Source organism: Perca fluviatilis, chromosome 1 (assembly GCF_010015445.1).
Source record: "Perca fluviatilis chromosome 1, GENO_Pfluv_1.0, whole genome shotgun sequence".
Lineage (NCBI taxonomy): Eukaryota > Metazoa > Chordata > Actinopteri > Perciformes > Percidae > Perca > Perca fluviatilis.
Genome location: NC_053112.1, coordinates 14367195 through 14390113, shown reverse-complemented (window position 1 = coordinate 14390113; position 22919 = coordinate 14367195). Strand labels below are relative to the sequence as shown.

General features: G+C 39.7%; 1 protein-coding gene across 2 annotated transcripts in view; it reads right to left on the bottom strand.

The window, feature by feature from the left end:
• The window catches only part of LOC120556593 (protein ELFN1-like), a 134148-nt gene that overhangs the window by 41129 nt on the left and 70100 nt on the right, over positions 1-22919 (bottom strand). For both annotated transcript variants that reach the window (XM_039796270.1, XM_039796271.1), the window contains exon 2: positions 10259-10322. The gene's annotated coding sequence lies outside the window, so the exon portion shown is untranslated. The remainder of the gene's footprint in view (positions 1-10258; positions 10323-22919) is intronic.

The window sequence follows — 22919 nt, the reverse complement described above, 5'->3', positions numbered from 1 at the left end:
CCAAGCGCTACATCCATAAAACATGTAAACAACATGCCTTTGCAGAAGAAAGCTCACACACAGCCTCAGAACATGAGCACACATTCACACATTAGTGGGGAAGTAAGGAAGAGGCAGCCAGCAACAGCTAGCACAATGTGATAAATGTGATTTTACATCCCGAATACACACAAAAGCTCTCTCACACAAACACATGCCATTACAGTAGAGGAAGGAGAGTGAAAGAGAGTGGCAGTAGAAAGAGATTGTGAAAGAGTTTAGGAAAACAAAAGATTTGTGTGATCTCTATCATAAGTAAGTAAGTAAGTAAGTAAATTTTATTTATACAGCGCTTTTCACAGACAATGTCACAAAGTGCTTTACAATGTGCATAAACAATAAAACATGGTAAAAATAGTCAATAGAATAAGATACAAGTACAACAGAATCAATTTTCAAATAACATAGGCTACCCGAATGCTAGCCTGAACAAGTGAGTCTTCACTTGTCCCTTAAAACAATCCACATTCTCCGCAAACCTGATGCTAGTTGGTAAAGCATTCCAAAGTCTGGGCGCCATAGCCTCAAAAGCTCTGTCCCCACATGTTTTCAGACGAGTGCGTGGCATGACAAGCAGATTTTAACAAATGCAAGATATTCCTATATACATGTATTTAAAATACATAGGTGTATGTCTTAAACACCTCCATTGAATGATGCTGTTGTTACATGAAAACAGTCAGTACTGGGTGCTTAAAACAACCCATGTTTATGTTTTCCTGGCATGTAACCTTTTGCAGCCATGTGAACAATGATTGACCTCTCTCAGTTGCAACTGAGGATGTCGCATAATGTTGTTATATTGCAGTAAAACCTCTTCGGCTGCATTCAGACCGGTAAAAAAAAAAAATATGTTTACAAAAGCTCAAGGGGCTAAAACAGCAGAAGTAATACTATAAGGAAGTAAAGACTTTTGTCTTGAAAATTGTGAGGTACAGCAAACTGTGTTAGATAGTAATCTGGTAGAATGAGTACTTGACTGTTCTGTGCATAGCCCTGATCTCAACCTCATACAATACCACTGTTGACTGCGAGTCAGGCTTTATCGCTCGAAACATCAGAGGTCGACCTCGCTTATGCTTTCGTGGCTGAATTGGAGCAAATCCCTGCATCCAGGTTCCAAATTTCTTAAGGAAATTTTTCCCAGAATAGTGGATAGAGGCTGTGATAGCAGCAGATAAACGGATTTGGAAGTGTCCACACGTGGTGTTCAGTGCTCTGGTGTTCACATACCACTCAGACGCTAATAATCAGTTTGAGCGCCGTCATATTTCACCAACGCTTCCTTCTTTGTTATGCCAGCCTTCTCATTTCTCTATCATGTTTTAACATACTTTGCATGTTTGCCAAGTATTCAAAGGGCCATTCAACACCCCTCGGATGTAACTTAACGCCTGCTACTCTTATCATACGTCCACTGAAGATGAATTACATCCATAAGCTCTACAAAGAAATACATTCAAACTGTTAAATCTGATCAAACTACAACCAGAAAATAAAGGAATAAGACATAACTTTTTTTTAAATGTGTTGCCTGAGTCATCTTCTCCATCAAGTTACATTTCTTCTACATGATTTATGATGTTTTGTACCAATTTTTCTTTTCCCCGTATTTCAAACAAAAACATATTTATTTCCTGTACAGATAAACCAGCTCTGTGACATATTGGTCCTGATAGAAGTCAGACTTTAGTCTTTCTCTATTTTTTCTTATTTTGTTGATATTTCTTCATAATTCAGCTCTGACATGCTTGAAAATTGTGACTTCCAATACTTCTAGAACAGCGGGATATTTATTACATTCGATGATTTGATGCGCTTATCTTCAAGGTTTCACATTTTCCTGAAAACATGTGATACGCTGTAATACAGGCCCTTACAAAGACGCTCCTGCTGAGCATTATAAATTTGTCTTTATTGATTCTCCCAGATCACCGTGCTCGCACGCACGCACGTCACGTGCAGTGGACGAGCATGTTTCTAAAGCAGCAAATGACCTTTGCATCTGTATGTCTGAACATGTACTGTAGCTTTTTTTAACACAACATGCTCCCATTAAAATGCGGTGGTTACTCACGTACACAATTTTCATATTCTGCTACTTTATAACTGTACTTCATTACATTTTACATGGAAACATTTGAAAGCCCACTACTTTTATTTGCCAGCTGTAGTTACTTTGCAGAAAGTACAATGATCAGATTATTCAGTAGAATACTATATATGGTATAAATTCAACTTTATTCCAAATGGAGCACCTCATGTAGGCTATACATCACAGGGCTTATCTCTCAAATACTATGTGAGTCTGGAAATGAGCTATTTCTTTCCCAGCACCTCACCTGCCTTCCCCACCATAAAACCAACTTCCTCACAGCTTATTTTTTGGTTTTCCTCTGACTCAGATGGGCATTGTTTTGGATTTGTGACGAGCTTCGATTCTGGTTTTTAAGCGAGAACGAGGGATTATTCTATTAGACATTTTCCTTCACCAAAATAATGTACTGGGGAAGATTTAATATGGTTTTAGGTGCTGGGTGGAAAAGATCTGACTAGGCTGCAGATTTACAGAGAGGTTTCAACCATTTTGCATAATCCCAAGAGACATTTGTCTCTGAGTGTCCCACCTTGCAAATTTCACATTTGAAGAATTTAAATTAGATGCTTTAGGACAAGACACACACACACACACACACACACACACACACACACACACACACACACACACACACACACACACACACACACACACACACACACACACACACACACACAGGCAAATATGCTAATTTTCAGCAGATAATCAGCTATTTGAGGCTATTGTTGCCCCAAAGCATGTACACACTTTGAAATCGGATTCTAAGTTTTGTGTGCTTGTGTGTGGTGTGTGTGTGTGTGTGTGTGTGTGTGTGTGTGTAGGTGAGTAGGTGTGTAGGTGTGTGTGTGAACCAGAAACCTTCCAGCTGTAGCTCTGTTCATATTATTTGTTCATTGGATTTTCCTTGTTTGCAGAACTTAGTAGATAAGAAGCACATTTGTCACCCCCACACACACACACACACACACACACACACACACACACACACACACACACACACACACACACACACACACACACACACACACACACACACACACACACACACACACACACACACACACACACCGTCTGTTATGCTCCTTCTCTTTCTCTTGTTCCTGGTAGTTCCTTCGCATACGAAATATACCTCCTCATACTTTGTAATTTGTTTTGTTTGTTTTCAGTTTTGTTTCCCTCACACGTTGCTAGTCGATCGTCTGTCACATCTCAAAGGCATCTGTGCATGTGCGGCTTGGATGCTTGTGCCCGCTTTAAAGCGAGGAGAAGTTATGTGGCTGATTTTGATTGTCTTTCAACTGTCAGTCGGCTCTGCATCGACTTCTCTCCGTCGTTCTTTTGCTCTGTCCGTCTCTATGTCTACAGCTGTCGTCGGCACTCTGCTGAGACAAATGAACCACAAGGATGCTGACAGGATCTTCCAAGGACATTTGTTTTTCACACGCATGTGCCATTGCTTTTGCTTTTTGCTAGCTTAGCATTCGAACATATAGGTACACACCATTAAATAGGGGACGAAATACAGAGGGTGAACACAGGTGCAGCAGCCGTGGGCAGTAGGAGTAAAATAAAGTGTTTTTTTTAAACATTAAAGCACGTAAAGATGTTTTAGTAGAAACACAAAATGCAAGTATGAACCTGAAAATGCCATATAATAGCTCCCCTTTAAACTTTCAAACTTGCACTGCGACCCTTAACTTATCTAGACATTGCCTGGAGGAGCTGTATGTAAGAACGCAAATGTTCGAATCAGTTGGACTGGATATTAAACAGACCTTACCCTGCCAGCTCCTTAGTACAAAGTCTGTGCAATGCTCGATTCAGCCCATGTGTAAAAAGAGCAGGATGCTGTCCAGAGAATTCATTGCGAGCGAGTGGGCGTGTTGATGCCGTTTTTTTTTTTATAATTTATAATTTTTTGAGTCATAGAGCCACATATCTTGTTTTCCTAACACAAGTGACAAACAATCTGCTAGTGCAGTGAAATTTATCGATTAGCTTCCTGTATGAATCAACTTTTATCAAGGATTTTCTAAATATATTGTAACAAGTGATTCTGCACAATTTTTTCACAATTTGTACTAGAAACATGTTGAAACTAACACTGCACTGGCAGATTTGTTTACTTGTTTTTAAAATAATACAACTTTTTTTACGATAAATAATGACTTGACAATATGGAGATTTGTGCAGCGTTGCTGTCGTAGAACGTGGGGGGAATAAGAAGGTTGTAGAAAAATGAATTACATCTTTATCTCCTGCACAAAACCCAAAGAGACAATAAATACAGTATATGCAGACTTATGCCAGAGAGACACAGGAAGACAGAAATCAACATCTTTATAACATGTTTTATGGGAAATGTGGTCTGAATTTATCTTTTATACGGTCTGTTTTGTAATTATTCATTTGACAAAAATATATCAATGTTTACAAATAGCACGCGTAGCCCCTGTTCAGTCAGGTAGATACATGCATAATTAGAGTGTGGTGCTGATGATGGCTGAGTGCTGAAATGTGTCTCCTGCCGGCGCTGAGCTTTATCAATAAACCAAGATGGATCTGCTGCGTGCTGCGCCGACTCATCTAATTTGGATTTTTATTGGAGCCTACACCCCACCTGAGCGATATCGGACGACTTTAATGATATCATATCAGGCTGCGCACACTTCTTCTTCCTACTTCATCAAGTCAATGCGAGCTGAGGAAAATCCTCATTCTTTATCTTGGCGTCTGTGTCATCTGTCATCTGAAAGGAAAGAACTTTGGTAAAGTAGAAAGGTCAGATGCACAAAACAGACGATTTGGGGCAAGAAAAGTCTTGTAGGCACAAAATGAAAAAAATGCATATGTAGTATTTTTGCCAGGTTCCAAAAACATTGCCTTTTCAAAAGAAAACAGAAAAGACTGGTTTGAGCGGATTTTTACCTCCACCTAAAAATTGTTTTCTGCTGCTATAGTTTGTAGTAACTTATGTCAAAAGACAATAGCTTTAAGCTGGCGATTATACACCAGAGTCCCTTAAATAAATACAATAACTATATATATATATATATATATATATATATATATAGTTAATCTAAAGGGTTTGTTTTGAAAATACTATTTCTATAATCAAATTTTTAAATAAATATTTTCTTTCTAAATCTATTTTCAGATTTGTTTACCAAACAAAAGGTGGCTTCCTGGATGTTTTTTGTTTATTCACAAATGAGCTAAAATATAATGACCTCAGCCTATGCAGAGTTCACAGCCTCCACCGTGAAGGAACACTGACACACCTCCATTAAAGATGCTCTGAGCATAAACTTAAATCATCCTCATAGGCAGGAAAATAAGACTTGCTCTGTTCTCAGTCTTGCATTGTCAGCATACACTAACAGCCCCGCAGTAGCCATAGTATCATTACGCACCATTACATACTGTGAGTTATAACAGCCTTGTGATTGATCACTTAAGAACAGGTATAATATTATTTGACGTGTGTTTTACTACACATTTAGACTGATGTGTACAACTGTTTACTCCTTGCTGGCCTAACAGTTATGCTTGTAGAAATTACACTGTGTGAGACTCTATTTAAACCCCATGACTTAACCTTGTGAACAGATTTAAGGGACACTGTGGAGTTTTTGACCACTGGTGGCACTGCATGGCCTACTCGGATTAGTGTTTGCATCTCGTGTTCTACCAGCACGAGCATGACTCAAGTCAGATCTTGTAATGTTGACCATAAAAGTAACAGCATCAGCATATTTTACTTTTACAGTTGTGGTAATAGTGTTTTTACAAACCTGAGAACAAATACTTTCAATGCAAAAAATATGCAAGCTGTGATCATGCAAGCCCTGAGTGTTGCTATTGTGTTTACTGTCATTGTTCCAGGATTTTTTCCAGGTCAAAATTTAAAATATGCAGGTACGTTTTTTTTGCTTTCAAGTGTCAAGTTCTCACTTTTGTGACTTCCTCTGCACATTTCTGCAAGGTTAAGTTCAGCAAAAGAGGAATGCAAGTTATTAAAGGCAGGGTTGGTAACGTTAAAAAGCTAGCAAGATTTGGAAGTAGCATCTCCTCGGGGCTCCATCTAACCCCTCGCCCTGCCCTCGGGGCTCCGACCCACACACAGTCGTGCACGAGCAGAGTGGAGAAAGGACCGCAATTTCATTCATCAAAACTACATAGTATCTGTGGCAGTTTTTTTTTTGTTTTCTCCTCCATTCTCCAGTAAACTTGCAGTAACTTCGCAGGCTTATACACAGGAGGGGTAGAGTCCTCGCAGCAAAGCAAGGAGGCATTTCATTGGTTCTTATCAAGCAGACCTCGAGGCAGAAAATGGAGGGCGTTTTTACAGGATTACAGCAGATGACAGATCTTTTTCGCTCCTTTGTCAGAGCCCATATATTATTTATTGCTGTCGGGGTGCAAAGACCATTCCAAACAATATATAAAAATATATATTGGAAATAGTTGATGTGCTATTAAGGTTTCTTAAGGAGTACTATGCAACAGCTTGAGGTCAAGCATGCTCAACCCTGGTTCTTAGAAACTGCTTTTATATTATATTCCTAATTTGTTTTTCCATTGTGCAGGAGACACAACTGCTGCCTGGACTGTGCTAACAAAGTTATTTCAATTGAATGAATTGACTTTGTTCAACCCATTTATATTAATAATGGTAGGCTAAATAACAGAAACACCTCTCTGAATAATGCAAGGATGTATTTACTGTATAAAACTGCATTAGTTTTAGCCAGGTGTACCTAAACTGGGAACTGAGTAATTGTGGCCACTGTGACTGCTTAAAAATGAATAGAAAGGTTCAAATTCCATATCACATAGAAGTCTGTATGCACAGTGTTTTTAAAAAAATAAATAAATATCAATCTCTGAGTTAAAGTGGTGTGTGCATTGTTTTTGTGCGAATGTATCATTTATTAATCCGCCCTCTGGGCGGAGCAGCACTTGTTTCTCCTGTCAGATATATCTGCCCTCTTGTAATCTGAAATTTCACTTTCCTAAAAATCCCATGTCTCTCCACGCACTCCTCTGTTCACACCCAACCCAACCACCCCTTCTTCCTCTCTCCTGGCCACCTTTTCCCTCCCTCTATCTCTTTTCTTTCTCATACACACAAGCTTATGCCAAGTTGTTAAATTTGAGCTCTCCATCATCTTTCCCCCACGAACACACACAGAGGTAAACACAGCTTGCCAAAAATAGCATTCATCTCTGAATCTAGGCTCAAAGATGAGAATCCTTTGGCAGGAAATTCTGTATCTTTTTCTCACACTCACACACACACACACACACACACACACACACACACACACACACACACACACACACACACACTTTCTATCTCAACTCACAAATTGAATCTGTGGTCTTGACAGGGCAAGAAGACAGAATAAAAATCACCTCATTACGCACGCTCTTATAAAAAACACACACACACACACACACACACACACACACACACACACACACACACACACACACACACACACACACACACACACACACACACACACACACACACACACACACACACACACACACACAGGACAGGACATTCACATGCATTAGGGCTGGAAATAGAAAAGCTTTGAATCCTGGTCAAAAGTCATTTGGTGTGTAAATGCTGACAGACGAGGGCAGGAGGCCACATGAGAGCAGAGATGCTGTTTGGCGGAGAGAAGGCGGAATAACGGAGGGGCGGACGGAGCAACAATCATGTGCACAGTTGTGGAGGCAGCATGATGATTGTAATTAAACTGATGAATGATGAAGGTCACAGTGACAATATAAGCGATGAAAGTGATGATAATGATGATGTTCTCTCAATCGTATTGCGTCCCTTCCCTCGGTGATGAAGATCGTGATTTTTCAGCTGCACATGAATGTTGTCGATGGTCTCTGTGATAACTCCAGGTCTGATTGACGACTTCCTGCAGTGCGACCGTGACTGCAATTTAGAGCCCAAGGTGCAGCTGAAGAGATTATTGATCATGGCAGACAGGACAGATATTATCTGCAAACTCCCCTGCTGTTAATTTTGTTTTAAGACTCTTTTATTTGTGTACAGCTCTGTTAGATAATGGAGCCTGGCAGCTTTCAGGGGTAAAATTTTAATAATTGGAATAACGTAAGTAATTTGTTAGAATGGATGATTCTCAGTCCGTACACATTGCAGAATGAATTATGCTATGAAGGGATGTTAAACTTGCAATACTTTATACTTTGGCCACAGGGGAGATGCAGAAACAAGTTATGAAAACAAGGAACGCTAACATATTATCACCTTTTTAAAGTGGCCACTGTGGCCACGAGTGTCAATTACAGGGTAATGGTAAATGCTGAAATGCAATGTAACAGTTTTACAAGTAGAGAAGTGTCATTAAGTTTGTGAACTGGCTGTTGATATGGGGAACCTATTAGCAAACAATTACCTAGTCACACATCCATCAGATACTGAGCAACATTAACATTTGTTGGGTTTTGTGTTTTTGGCCACCTGGTGAATGTAAATCCAATATATTGACTTTAAGCTGTTCAGCTCTGGTTGTTTTAGCGGTTTTTGGTCCACACCAACTCCTGGAGCTGGAAACAATGCTATATACGTCTTAACACAGTAATGTTTTGGCTGTCAAGCCAAATAAAAATGAGCTGAGGGGAACTGAAAATATTGATTGATCATAGCCACTTTATCAGATAGCACAAGTTAACCCCTAATTCACAGTCCAAAATCAAAACAATCCCCCTATCAGTGAAACTCATTTAGAGTTAAGTCTAAAGGTACTGAGGTCATGAGTCCAAGTCCCCCCAACACACCACACCAAGACACCCAAACAAAATTCTTTTAAGTATTTTATTTTATATCTTATCTATCAAGTTAACTACTAAATTATATATATTATTTTGTAATTTTACTTCCCAACATGAAGGCTTTGAAACATGAAAGCTGTTTCAAAGCCTCCTCCTCTTGAATGTTTACCAAGAAAAGGAGTCAAATTGAAATATACTGAGTCTAAACATACTGGATTTAGCATAAAATATCCACCAAGTGTTTTTTCCCCCAATTGTAGAATATCACTACCCCCCAGGTTGCCAAAACCCAAAATTCCCAGAGAAAACACAGAGAAAATAGCCTCAGTGTCCTCAATGATAGCTACAGCTCTGTCCCGTGACTGACAGGATAAATCTGGGTGGAGAAAGTGAAAAAGCAGCATCACCACTGCTGAGATGCCCTTGAGCAAGACCCTGAAACTGCCTTAACTACTGCTCCACACTGCTCACGGACCAACAGATCAGACTGTGCAGCTTCCAGGTGTGAATGTGTGTAACTTTAACAATATTCATTTAAGATTATTAATTATGTAATTTAAGGGAAACCTCAACACCGAAACACAGCTGCTAACACTCTGGGTGCTCCTCCCTTACAGATAGCTACAACATCATGTGCTGAACGGAGTTTCATACTGCCACACTGACATGGTGCTTATTTGGGACAAGATTGGGTGAAAAACAGACCTTGATACGTGAGATGCTGAAAAATATACATCATACTGTAATGTTCGATAAGGATAACATGATGAACTATAGCATTGTCACTCGATACACACAGCTCTAAGCTGGGTGTACATCGAGCATCTCTGTTTTCTGTTACACATCCTGCCGTCCTTGGATGGCTGTAACCCTTAAACCTTTGACAGCTCACAATTTTTCATAAAGGGAAAAGAAAATAGGATTTTCTGCACCGTCTCTCTCACATACACACATACATACACAGTCGCGCAATACAAAATGCACTCTTGAATTTGTAAGCAAAACGTTTTCCCAAAGGAAATAACGGGTAAATCACAAGATGAATATCCTGTTCACTGTCGAGAATGTGTGTGTGCACGTTTTACTGCATGCAAGCCTTGTAAGCATGCTGTAGGTGTAATGTTTATTCGTAATATTTGCTGCATGCCATTTTCTGGCCGTACTGTTAAAGCAATGTTTTGTATTCTGCTGACTTCTTCTCATCGAGCAGCAAAAGGTTGGCATTCAGAAGCAGAGACAGTGAGCAGAATGGAAAACACAACAGTAAAGAACAGTAAAACAGTAAAAGTTGTTTACCTTTGCGGATGGAGGATCTCTCCGAACCAACAGAGCCCGCAGTCTCAGCGCACTTTTCACATCACTATAAAAAGAGAGAAAAGGGGGGAAAAGGGAACAGGAAGGGGTGGGAGGAGACAGAGAGTGGTTAGAATGACAAAGGTGAGAGATTTCTGAAAATCATTTGGCAGCAGCACAGACTGGAAGTCTGGGACAGCTAAGCAGCATCAGGAAAGAAAGACCTATGGGTGGAAATTAAGTTTGGACTCAGCTTATTTCCCCTGGTTACTGGGATGAAGTAAAACTAGTTAAATAATTGTAAAAAAAAAAAGATTTATATAACAATTAATAGGACACCTTTAAAGCTCTGCAGTATGTGTGTCAGAAAGCAGAGGAGAGATAGACTGACAAATGGGACACAGAAGAGAGAAGAAAAGCAAGGGATTGTAGACGGTGTGTGTGAAGAAAAAACAGAGGGGGATTCCCATTAGAGAGACGGATGAAGGGACGGCTGAGGATGACAGCAACATCTGACAGTTGGCAATGATGATGGACAGAGAAAGGGAGATGGAGAGAAAGAGCTTCCATTTCCAAGGCTAATGTGAGTCTCTGCCTCACAGGAAAAACACAAATTTATACGGAGACAGTTTACAACCTTCTCTGTTGCATCCACAAGTGTCAAGTAGACCTCTGTAAATTGTTGATTTGTTTACTTGATCCCATTTAAGGGTCAACCACAGACCTTGGTCGGATGTACCCTTTGACCCCCCTGGCGGCGAGGATGATTGTATACGTTTTACGCAACGTCCCAACTTCATTGGAATTGGGGTTTGTAGTACAAATAAAAATGCAATTCAAATACCATTCTAACCTAACACATTAGACATGAGGTTATTCTTTAATGTTGGTATTTTCACACAGTATGCTTTACTTCTACTAGAAAAAAGGACTTGAGGATGAGGAAAGAGTTAAAGGTCCCACTGCATGAAAATTTCACTTTATGAGTTTTTTAACATTTATATGAGTTCCCCCAGCCTGCCTATGGTCCCCCAGTGGCTAGAAATGGCGATAGGTGTAAACCGAGCCCTGGGTATCCTGCTCTGCCTTTGAGAAAAATTAAGCTCAGATGGGCAGATCTAAGGGGAAAGGTTACCTCCGATTTTTCTGCTTTGCCTGCCCAGAGAATTTGGCCCGCCCATGAGAAAGAGAGAGTCTCAACCGACCGTCACCGCACCCGTTCCCTGGCATTGCAAGATGACACGATGCCATGCTGGCGCAGAGATAATGCTGCGTATGCAACCACCACTCAGAATAAGCACCGCTCCACTGCCTTTTGCACATGCGCTTTACCTAACATGCTCCGCTACTTATAGTAATAGACGGACCGCTAGGTGATAAGCGTTAGCTCCACCCTTTAGTTAATTGCTAACCGCTAGGATTGAGGCTGCCTACCACTATTTGTAAACGCTAAGAAAACGTTACTTTATTACATTGTTGTAATTAGAGCGTTTTATTAAGTCATTGGAGATCATTGCTTGCAAACAAGCAAAGCATGGCAGTTGGTCAAGGCCACACCCCCACCCTCCACCTTGCCCCCCCTCTCTCCTCCTCAATAGCATTTAAAGCTACAGACACAGAATTGGCACATCCTAAGGAAAGATCATTGTGGGACTGGCTCTAGTGGCTGTAATTCTGCACCATGGCTGAATTTCGGGAAAGAGACTTCAGATACAGTATTAGGGGACCACTAAGGTCTATATAAAAGCATCCAAAATGTAGCATGTCATAGGACCTTTAAAGAGTTTGGCAAATGAACCACTATTTCTTGCAACTTTGGCTGGAGTTGATGGAGTGTAAACTTCCACAAACCAAATAAAGAGCAGGGCTACCATTTCATTACAATATCATTACACAGTGGAAGTTCCAGGAATGCTTAAATTTAATTTAGGGAAGACAGACAAATGGTTTAATCCATTTCTTACACTTTTTTAGCTAATGATCAATTTGTTGCAGGGCTTTTTAATTGAATTATGTTACACTATCAGGTGTTCATGATATTTTGCCCACCCCTGTAAGTCTATTAAACCTAGTCCTCATGATAATATGTGTTACAGTATTTGACTGCAGCACATTTCTAAATATCAAGTGTATTTGCATAACTATAATTTAGATTTAAAAAATAAAATGTAAACTAAATAATCTGATTATCTGTGTATTGTAGATTCAATTTAATGCAAAATGACTGAATGGGTATATTATGAATGCACTATTCTGACAAGTATATTCTTCCGTCAAGGTGCTTTTCTGCATCATAACCTCTTTATGGTATAATTTGGCAAGCAAAGGTTGTCATCTGAGCAGCACTGTGAAACCAAATCAGTCTTTGATTAAAAAAGTGTTTTTTCTAAGAACAATAATTATACTCATATTGCATCAATCACCAAATCAGTACCTTAAGATGGCCTCTAGCTCCACAAAATGACACATATACTGACGTATACACGTGTTGCTCACAACAACACAGTTTTTAGGTCTTGTGGGACAAGTTCAAGTCAAGTAACGTGATTTGAAACAGGTCTAAATTCATCTCTGCCAGTCTCTTGCCAGAGCATGGAGGGACACTTGCCGATGTACTTCCATTGCATATACACTTGATGTTCAATAGTGTGTTTTTTCCACTATGCTATTTTCCCAACCATTTTCTCCCCTTCTCTGAGTATTTTATGATCTCAAATTATTGTTGGCCTAAAACTTGAGCATGAAGGTTCAGTCTTGACCTTCACTCAGTCTCAGTCTCTATTTTCAAGTCTGTCAAAGCACAGCAGTCACATCTAAAGTCCAAGTAAAGTCAGAAGTCTTTCTACGCAAAATGCAAGTGTTTTTTTGGACTTTAAAATGCATTTAATGTCAGTGTTCGAAACTGTGATACAGCAGTGTTTTCACTTAACTAAGATGTTGTCCTTTCAATGCACAGACCGAATACATTAATATTTGGTGTGCGTGGGCATGTTTCAGGATTTTACAAGGTCAAAACGGACTTAAGACTTAAGTCTCAAGTCAAGTTAAGTCTTTAGGGAGTCAAGGCCCAGCATAGTCAAGTGGTTAGATCTAAAGTCTACAGCTCTAGTCTCTATACTTTGAACAATCTATTCAAGCTACTGTGACATGCACAATCAAAAGAAAAGAAGAAAAATTATGGACATAAACAGCCCTGTTACACAAGTGAATATACAGTACCACACAACAAAACACATAAACCACACACTGCAGCTATGCTTTTTTATCTGAAGCTGCTTCAGCCTGAGGATGTAGAGATGGACAGAACCAACAGAAAGAAAGAGAGACTGAATGAGGAAGAGAGGAATGCTGGGAAATAAGGAGGACTGAGTGAAAAGGCAAAATTGCAAACTGTTACACTAATAGCTGTTGAGTGTTACAGGCAGCTGAAAGATACTGCTGACATGTGTAGCGATATTGACGCGTTTGCGCGCGTGTCCATGCAGTCCTATGAGCCTGTTAGACAAAATAAAACTGTCTGACGTTAAGTCAACATACCTAAGCTCCCATGCTCTGAGCTCCAACTGCAGAGAACAGTTTTTCATCTCAAACACCACAAACACTCATCACTGCAGGTGATGACAAAGTCCTCAAATACACAACTGCGCGCACACACACACACACACACACACACACACACACACACACACACACATATACTGTGCTATGAACCATGACAACCATTTTAGTCTCAGAAGGATGTTTTGGCTTCAGTCTACCTGGCCATTAACTACGTAATTTGCCATTAAAAAAAGAAAAATACCTCACTGAAAACAACATAAAAATCATACAGGTGAAGCTGCATGACGTGGAAGAAGAAACAGAGGAGGTCTGGTAGCTGTGGTAGAAAAACAAAGAGAAACAAAAGGTGGAAACACAAGGGGAGAGATAAATGAGGTGGCTGCAGAAAAAATAACCAAAAACTGAGGCCCTGATGCATTGCTACTAGCAAACAAGCTAAACATAGAAACTACTACTGAACTGTCACGCACACACATACACAGACACAAACGCACACAACACTAACTAGCTATTCCTTGTGCATCAGCAGTGCGTTTTCTCCTCTGTCGTCCCCTCGGCTGCGAATGGAGAGGACAGCAGAGAGGAGCTGGGTGTTTATTGTTATCCTCACATAGTGTCTGTAAAGGCTAATAACACAGTGACCAGCGAGCCCGGGAGCAGTGTGAGTGAGTCAGACTCAGCTGGTCTCCATCAGTGGGAAGTCTGCAGCGTGGGCTATCTGATTTGTTGTGAAAAAAGAAAAAAGAAAGCCAGTTGGCCCCAGGCAAGCTCAGGGCAGACTGAGTCGGTCATGGAAGCCTAGGTTGGACCCTTCTGTATGTCATATCTCTGTAATTTACCATGCGATATATATTTATGTTGTTTTAATAATGAATGAATAATGATTTCAAAATGAGAAGTCTGAGTAGAAGGTGGATAAAATATAAAATATGCAGTGATGATAACAAGGCAAACAGTATGATTTTATAAAAACAGATCAAATGGGTTAAACTGGTGGATCAACCCTCTTTAGCCACTTTGACTGTGTGTCAATTTCCTCATACTGCACTGTATGTTTGCTTGGACTAAACCAAATACATTTTTCCCCCTTACTTTTATTTTTTTTTTACCACTGGTGACTCAGTCCTTGTCATCCCTTCCCTCATTTTGCACACACTTTACCTAATGTGAAATGCAAGATACTGAGTTACTGTAAATTCAGCTACATTGTCCAAGTCCAGAGTGAATCCAAAAAAGGTTCGAGTTCAAGTCCAAATGAGAGACAGTCAATACCAAGACAGAAAAAAAAAGAATTTTCTTCAAGACCACTTACTTACCTTTTGTAATGTATGTGATGTGAGAGACAGTATTCTATTCAGTCAGTATCCATTTTAAGATGATAATTTTGCTTTATTATTTGTAATAATCAAAAAGCAAGTGCAGCGTAACACACTATAGGATAAAATTAGGCCATATTATTTACTTAAAATATACAATGGAAATGTTCCCATTCTTGAACTTATTACTTCATAGTACAAAGTGCATGCTGACATCATGTCTGTGGCCAAAATTAAAATGACTGATACCTGATGATTGAGGTATATGATGCAGCCAGGCGTATACCAGGCGACCAATCTCGATGCCTGTTCTAGATGGATTTTGAATTAAACTAATACCTGTCTCTGAACGTGCTCGCTTGATCAATGGTTTTGTTTTTAAGGAGGAAGTAACTTTAGGGAAAAAAAGGATTTACTGCTGGACTCGGTTGAGGCGAACTAGAATATTTGGCGAGTCAAATAGCCGAATCCGAGACAAGTCCGAGTCCAAATACCAACGAGTCTAAGACAAGTCTGAGACAACAGAAAAGCAGCTGTAGTACTCAAGTCCGAGTCTGGGCTCAAGTACTACTACAGCCCTACAGCCCTGACGTTGACCCTCAGTTAGTTGATATTAGTTGATATACAGAAGCAGGTGGTGGAGATACTGTAGTAAACTTCCATTTCATTTCTTTCTTTTCACAGGTTTTAAAAGTTGGCAGAGACACAACAGTACATTTCCATTTAGATTCAGCCAAAACAAGCCAAATGAAATGTTGTTTGCATGTGGGATTTTGCTGATCAAGATCGGTTTAAGCAGAATTTGTGCCGAATTGATGTGAAGTGATAATTCTGTCCACCCTGCCCATACTGGCATCAGTCAGGTGTAGGAGCACACATGTTGCAAAGTATAAACCATTGGAATATCAGTAAAGGGTAAAGTTTCATAGAAGGGGCAGCAGCGGGGCAGGATTGCTTAAAAAATATTTTATGTCTTTGGTGGAATTTTATGTTCATGCCTACTAGTGCAGGATGAGGTCACATTAGAGATGCAGCTTTCCAGGACATTCAAGTGTCCATTTCATTCCGATTTTAAAGCTGCCTTAAATTGTTGTCTTTGTATATTATCAATGAATGATATTACTACAGTAAACTACCTGCCCAGCACCAAATAGCAAGCAGACAAAATTAGAGACTAGCTGGTAAACATAGTGCAGCATTTAGCAGCTAAAGATTCATATTTCCCTCAGCAGTTGGTGAGGACCAAACCAGAGCTACAAGCAGAGGGAATAGTGGTATCGGACATTTGCATTTAGCCAGAATCACGACTCCAAATAAATGCTAATGTTTCTCAGTTTCTGCTGGATGTGTAAATAAACCACTGTTTTCTAACATGTTCACCTTAACAACTTCATAAGATGATAATATATTGTGTTTACAGCTTGTTTAACTTCCCCCAAATGGCCACTTTTTTACTTGATCAGCTATCAACAAGGGCACTAGATCTAATATATGCACATGCAAAAGCAGAACTTCAATCTACTTGTACAGCTCCATCACCTTCTCTAATACCAACAAATCAGACCATGACTTGATCCTTCTTTGCTGTCGAGCAGAAACCCGTTGCTGTCAGGACTGTGTGTGTTTGGTCTCAGGAGCGTGTGATGTCCAATAGACTGTTAATGAATGCACAGACTCGAGCCTGCTCTGTGGGACATCAAAGGACTCTCCCACGGCATTACGGATTAGTTTAGTGTCTGTGTGGACACTTAAGAATAAAAAAAACAAAAAACAAACACTGTTTTCCAAAGGACAAACTCTGGATGACAAAAGCTGTCAAATCCTCTCTAAATAGAAAGAAGAGAGCTCTCAGGGCTTTGGGACAGGGAGGACGTTAAGTTAGTCCAGAGTCAGCTAAAGAGGGGAATGGAGGATGGGAAGAACACCTACCAGGAGCAGACAGAGAACAATCTGCAGCAAAAACAGTCTGAAGGAGGCATTGAGTGCGATGAGAAGAATCTAGCAGGCAGCCATGCCAAACCAAGAGAGGAACAAGTGAACTGTTTACAGGGGAAACAGCTAGCTTGTAAAATGAGGTGCAGAAAATATAAAATATTACTTTCTTTCATTTGAGTATGGATTTCTTTGCAAGGTAAAGGAGATCTCTAGGCTGTTGTAAAAAACAAAACCGCAATTTCATTTCCGTTGGACTTTAATATAAAGTACAGCGAGAGATGCAGCCGTAGAGATCATAATTGAACTCCCTCGGTTTTGAGGCAAAGCGCCATTGTTCTTAGTCGTTACTCCCAGCATGCTCTGCTAGGACTTTCCCTGTCTGGCAGGGTGTCAAACCCGCTTCCCTGAGTCGCCTGACGATGTTTTGCCAGGCATGGAGCTAATCTTTCCTCCAAACAAATGAAAATGGATTCACAAGCGTCTGCAGATACAAAATGCCATGAATCACAGCTCACATTTCTCTCCTCTATCTGCATGCACAGTCACGGGGGAAAAAAATATTTTCCATTTCCTGCTAATAGCAGCACTCACAGACACACACACAAACGGTTGGGTCAACGATCGGCTGCACGACTACAGAATCACACACACACACACACACACACACACACACACACACACACACACACACACACACACACACACACACACACACACACACACACACACACACACACACACACACACACACACACACACACACACACACACACACACACACACACACACACAGACAGACAGACAGCCTGAAAGCTGAATGCTGATTTACTAATGAACTGTCATGGTGACAGATACTGCCATTTAATTGGCTGGTAAAGGAGGCAATTAGAATGCAGTGCATAGATGCACATCAGAGAGGGAGAATGTTACAGTTGGGCTTTCTGTACATTATGTGTGAGAGTGTGCGCTTCAAAGTGAAATGCACATCGGGAGACCACAACCATGTTACTCACTGCTTTGAATAATTCAATCTGGTGATCTGCTACTCAGGAAATGAGTTAGAGTGTTAAACAGTAAGTGTGTTAGTTTGTTTCTCCCTGTACCTATCTTCCTTTCTCCTCTATAGTTCTTTTAAACAACTTCCATTACTCCCTCTGCTCTTTCACTCATCCTCATCTTTCACTCTATGTTGATGACTCTCTATTTCTCTGTCTCTTTCTCTGTTCCTTTCTCTCCCCGTTTACTTTTTTCCTTCCAACTCCACCATCTATTGGCTCAGTATGCCGCATCAACCCTTTCCCCAGCTTTCCTTCTTTCTTATAACCCAGTCTTTCATTGGACCATTGTATCTCCCTTTCTGTTTTCTCTCTATCCCAAATTCTAATTTGCTTTATTGACATGACCATAGTTACAGTATTGCTAAAGCAGGTTAAACAGAATGCACAGTGGTAAGTCAGGGCAATACTCTGATAAACACTAGTAACACTGCTGTTCAAACGTTTGGAATCACGTGTTATATTGATGTTTTTCTTCTTTTTTTTCAATAATGCTATTTTAACATAGATAACATGTACAAACCGTATCAGACACCAAGCTCAGAGGTATCCTTGTGTCTTTCTGTCTTTCAATTGTCAGTCGAACCATTGTACCGCATTTTGTTCTCAATGTCCAAAACGTTACTTTTTTTGCAAACCCTTCATACAAAATACCATCTATTTGTAAAGAGGGCTTGCTACAACGTAAAAGCATGAAAGGCCATTCAAATATAGAGTAGTCCTCTCAGCCATCTGACTGTACCCAATCAAGCTTTTGTGGCAAGAGGTTCCAAACCAAACAACGGTCGTGTATGCAGGACAGATATTGCTGACTTACATCTTTGTTTAGTGCTTGCAACAAAATGATCTCATTTTCTTTGGAAAAAGACCGGTGAAAGTAAAGTTTAAAGATTGGATTAAAGAGTTGTCCACAACTCTAACTCTATACAGCATGGGCGTCGTTAGGCCTGGGCGTCCCCGGCTACGGCATAGACAGTTAAAGAAATTGACAAAGCGACACCGTAGACTTCCACGGAGACCAGTGAAGTAAATTAGAAGCACTTTTCCGGTGACGGCTGAGCGTTACTGCGCAGCCTCAAACTGAGCTTGACGACGTAGATGTGACGTGAGCAACCTGTCTGAATGTTAGAAGTCTTCTGGTAGCTGTGCCAAGAGAAATCTCAATCATTCAATCTTGCAGAGATGAAGAGCATGAGTAGGAGCTGTCCATGAGCGTAGGAGCAGGAGCAACGTTTTTAATAATAGACTAATAAAGCCCAGAAATGGCACATGCCAATTATTAAAACAAGTTTTTTTCCAAGGCACTCGCAGTTCTTACTTTTTTTGTAGAACTCAAGGTGTAACTTTGTCCGGTTCATTTTCCCAGCAAATAGAACAGGCAGCTATGTGCAGGGTCTTAGCATCTTTGCTAACTTCCAGTAGAACAGGAAACAACAAAATAAAAGCACTATAAAAATTACAATACAAACTTTACACATACTGTGTATTGGGGTAATTTACATATGTTGTTAATATATTAGGAATTGATGGTTAGCTTTCCAATTTGTAATTATTATCGTTGGTGACGACTTCTATGAATTTATAAATTCCAAATAGCCGCTAATATTTCATATAATTCAATAATATAAAATAAACACACACACCAAACGGTCTGCATCCAATTAGCAGGGTTTTTGAGGACTGAAATATATATTATAACTATTGTTCTGCACCAGATTGATACATTTTACTACCAGAAATACAATCTTTTCCCCCTAGAGACTTTTCTGGCCTGGGCTAAGCCCCCAATGTTTTAAGATCCTAACAACGCCTCTGCTAGACAGAATACTATAATGGAGGAAGGAAAAGCAACAATTGCACACAAACCATTGAGAAAAATACAATAAAATAATAAGTGAGAACCATAAAAGAAAGGGCATTACAGTTTCATGTCTTGTTCCACTGGTTTTCCCTGTGACATTCTCTGACATATTTTGACATACTGTTCCCAAAGAAGTAAATGTCAAATTCTTGGTAATTGAGTTTTATTTTGGTTAAGAGCTTCTTATGACTTTGTACACTCTGTAGTGAAACAGAAAATGGAGCTCTTTTTGTAGAAGACCTGACTCTTTGACTCCATTTATTTCGTAAGGACCAAGCATGTATCAGTGACCTTCGCACGGTTTCATTTTTAAAGCAGGCTGTGAATAATAGATCAAGTTGGAATAAAACAGCGAAGGATGAAATATGAATTAAAATAATCTGAATTACAAAGATGGGAGTCGAGGGAAGGACGTGTGTGTGTGTGTGTGTGTGTGTGTGTGTGTGTGTGTGTGTGTGTGTGTGTGTGTGTGTGTGTGTGTGTGTGTGTGTGTGTGTGTGTGTGTGTGTGTGTGTGTGTGTGTGTGTGTGTGAGAGGGAGGGATGGAGGGAGAAAAGGAGTCAACAGATCTCAAAGGGAATGGACAAGTAGATGTAGATGAGTGACACTACAGAGGATTGTTATTTATAAAGATACAAGGCTCCTTGCTAGATTATGTACAGGCCAACATTATTAGGTGAAGACATAGTTCACCTAAAACAACTTGTGCCAACACATTGTGCCTTTTTCTCTTTGCGGAAATAAGAAACTGTTTCCAACACAGTCTCAATGGTGTCTTAATTTAATCAGTGTTGAGCCTTTCAAATGTAACTTTGTGCTGTTTTGAGCATAGTTTGAATCTATAAATGTCAGTGAATCGCAAAGAAAACTATTGAGATGCATATATAGCAGTCAAGGTAAGAGGATAACTATATTTTAGTGTATTTGTTGACAGAAAAGTAGCTTTAACCAAATTAAAGCAAATAAGGCTCACCTTGGAGTAAAGATGAAGATTACTTAACTGAACCAAAAAAAGAATGCTGTACTCAATGAAGAACGCTTGTACAAAAACACTCAAAGCTAAATTGAAATCCAAATGTTAACCTCTGCTGATTAAAATCATCTAAGAATGAATCTGAAAATGAAAGTCTTTTGATTATTTCTGTTCTGTGGGAGAATTAAAACTCCTCTCATAATGAATTTGTCCAAATTAACTGACAAACACAACAGCAAACAAAATGCAATTGTAAGGCTTTACGCACCAAACAGCCACTACAAACAGCTGAAAAAGTGCTATCTAATAAAAACCGTTCATAAAACAAAATGCACAAATTAGGGATTCATGAAAATAAAAACTAAGAATGTAAAATTGTGAGAGTGAAATTGGAAATAAGGAAAATAATCAAACAACCATAACACTGGTATTCAACACCTCACAAACTAAAAGACCCTAAATGTTTGTGTTCTTAAGTATATTTTGTTGTATGGATTTTATTTTGTTATCCACTTTAAACACAGAGGTACCTTATTTCGAAAGGAGCTTATTAGTCAAACGGAAAATGGCAGTAAGGTAACTCACAGAGATAAATAATGTTGAATGGGGAGAGTCAAATGCAGCAACAAGGTTTGTTTAGTCAATTAGATGTTTATGTTTGTAGGGATTCTGGGTTATGTTTCAGTGTTAAGTTAGCTAACTTTGTGTTGCTTTTAGCCAATTAATGTAACACAGTTATGATACAACAAGAGTTGTAATTTATTTTCCTGCCGTCTACTTTTCTGTTCTAGCTTTAACATATTTTTATGAAGTGCACAGAAAACAAACAGCATTAGAGCTTGGATGCTATAGAACTTTTCTTATTGTCGATCTTACAAAATAAAAGATTTTTCCTATGCAACCAGCAGCAGAACCTCCAACCGCTCAATACAAAAAAAGAAAACCGGCTCAAAATAAAAGTTTAATTCCCAGCAACAAACTTAGTTGCATGACTCAAGAACTGAAGCTAGTTTATCAGACTTCTATGAGTCGACGTCCACACTTTGACATGACCTCTTAGACTTTTTGAGCTCCTCCTTCCCTTTTACTTCATTCATGCGAAATTAGGGTCATACTTTCTGTCACTATAACTCTGATTTGACATCTCAGGACGTGTCCTCCTTTTCTTTGCTGTGGAGCTCTCCTGCCTTTCCATCCCATAGAAAATCTATCGAGACTTCCAACTTTGAAGTCCTCCAGATAGCGAATGATCAAAACAAACGAGTTCTTGCTCATCAGCTAACCATCGACTGCTCTGCTGCAGATGCTCATTAAATCCAGAGATTGTAAAAATGAGCTCTGAGAGAGACAACCTTATGGCTGCTCTTCGCCTCGCACTGGTGCAGAGAAATGAGAAGGGAAGAAAAACGTCTTTCTGACAAACCTCATCAGAGCAACAACAGATCATCCTGGGTAAAGCGAAAAGCTCTCCTCGGATAGTTAATGTCATGTTGAAAGCAAACTTTGCTTTGTTTTGTTGAGTTTGCTTTCCACAAACAGCCTGCTGGTGACAGAGAGTTTTAAAAGAAGAAGCTGGCAACCAAGTCATACTCAGTCCATCGGTCAGTCCGTGAAGGAATCAATCAACCAATCAGTTTATGCCACAAAAGCTCAAATGAAGGAAAACAAACAAACGAAGATACTTTTATGGTCCAATACCACAGTTCCCTGGTCATCAAGTGATAAATTGAAGTCACTCAGTGTGTGGCGAGATGCTCGGCTCCTCTGTACCTTTGTGTTAACTCTCATGACATATTTCATAAATCATGTCGTTTTTTATTGAACAGTGAGAGGGCAAGAGGAACGTCATCCAAAAAACCTGGTCACCAAGGGAGCACAGACTTGAAAAGGAGGCAATTCAGGTGACATTGAGGATGAAATGCAATTCACTTCCCATTGTCCTCAATATGAAACGGCTCCATGC